A 1837-nucleotide genomic window follows, 5' to 3' on the forward strand; every position below is an offset into this window, starting at 1 on the left:
GAAATGCTTCAGGGGAAAGGGATCTCCTATCAGCGACCAATTCAAGGGCTTGGATAACAGCACGGCTTGGTCCTCGACTTACAAAGTTCATTTAGTGACCGTTCAAAGTTACGACAACACTGAAAAAGGTGACTTGTGACCTTTTTTCACACTTGCGACCTTCGTAGCATCCCCCTGGTCACGTGGTCAAAATTCAGACACTGGACAACAGGCTCATACTTACGACGGTCACAGCGTCCCAGGGTCACGTGATCCCATTTTGCATCCTTCTGACAAGCCAAGTCCACGGGGTAGGTCGTCAAAGGGGGCAAAATTCATCACAAATGTCTCGCTTAACAACATAACCGTTCATTTAGCGGCCGTTCCAAGTTACGACAAAAAAAGCGGCTTACATCTGGCCCTCCTGTTTCTGATTGTCGCAGCAGCCCCTCAGTCACATGATCGGATTTTGGGCACCTGGCACCTGGAATGTGTCTGCAGCGGTCCCAGCATCCTCATGGGATTGCAGTCTGCCACCTTCCCAACCTCTGACAAGCAAAGCCAACGGGAGAAGCCAAATTCGCTGAGAATGACTGTGCGATTCAGTTAACAACTGCGGTGATTTTCTTAATAAGAGTGGCAAAAAAGGTCATACAATCAAGATATAAAAAATACCTTATGTACAACCACTTTTGCTTAAGCTGTTAGAGGCTCTCCCTCTCCCCTTCCTTGCCCTCCCCTTCCCTCTCCCATCCTCTCCTCTATTAGATTTATGTGCCACCCCCCTCGCTGTCACACTATACAGCCTGAGCTCCTACAATTCTCCCACTTTTTCAAGATTAGGCACTTTCTTAAGAAGTCCCCTAGACCTTTCGCTCCAAAGGAACCCATTTTTCCACCTTGGAGAGAAAGAGAGAAAGGGGAAAAAAAATAATCTATGTCTTTCCTGAAAGAATGTTTCCATCTGCCCTGGCCAGTCCAGTGTTTGGTGTGAGGCACAAAGAAAAGAAAAGACAAAAAAGAAAAAAAGAAAAGAAAAGAAAAGAAAGAAGAAAGAAAGAAAGAAAGAAAGAAAATGCAAATGATAGACAAAAGGAAGGAAGGAAGGAAGGAAGGAAGGAAGGAAGGAAGAAAGAAAGAAAGAAAGAAAGAAAGAAAGAAAGAAAGAAAGAAAGAAAAAGAAAAAGGAAGGAAGGAAGGAAGGAAGGAAGGAAGGAAGGAAGGAAGGAAGGAAGGAAGGAAGAAAGAAGACAAGGCTCAGGATTCAATGCCCAACTGTCTTCTACCTACTGGGGCACATTCCTAGGTGCTCTGTTTTGCCCGTGGGGGCCACCCCACACCGGAGGGCGAAAGGAAGGGCTGAAACAGGCACCCTCAGCCCCACCGCCTTTTGCCCCCTCCCCAAAGCTCCTAGCTAGCCTGGACAACAATGGAAGGGACCCTCTGGGACCCCCCTCCCCCCCTAGAGGGTCTCTAAAGGCGACCTCGACCACCCCAGGAAGACCGTCCACCATCCTTCTGTTCTTCTGCTACTGCCCGCCCGACGGGGTGCAACGATGCCAGTAAGAGAGGGGTTTTATCTGGTTGGGACGGGACACACACACACCCACACACCACACACCACACACACCACACACTCCACACACTCCATACACACACACTCCACACACACACACCACACACACTCCACACACACACCACACACACATACCACACACTCCACACACACAAACACTCACACACCACACCGCACACACTCACACACACCACACACACATACCACACACACCACACACACATACCACACACACACACACACTCCACACACACAAACACTCACACACCACACCGCACACAC

This window comes from Protobothrops mucrosquamatus, unplaced genomic scaffold, assembly GCF_001527695.2.
Source record: "Protobothrops mucrosquamatus isolate PMUCROS unplaced genomic scaffold, P.Mucros_1.0 scaffold2140, whole genome shotgun sequence".
In the NCBI taxonomy this organism is placed as follows: Eukaryota; Metazoa; Chordata; class Lepidosauria; order Squamata; family Viperidae; genus Protobothrops; species Protobothrops mucrosquamatus.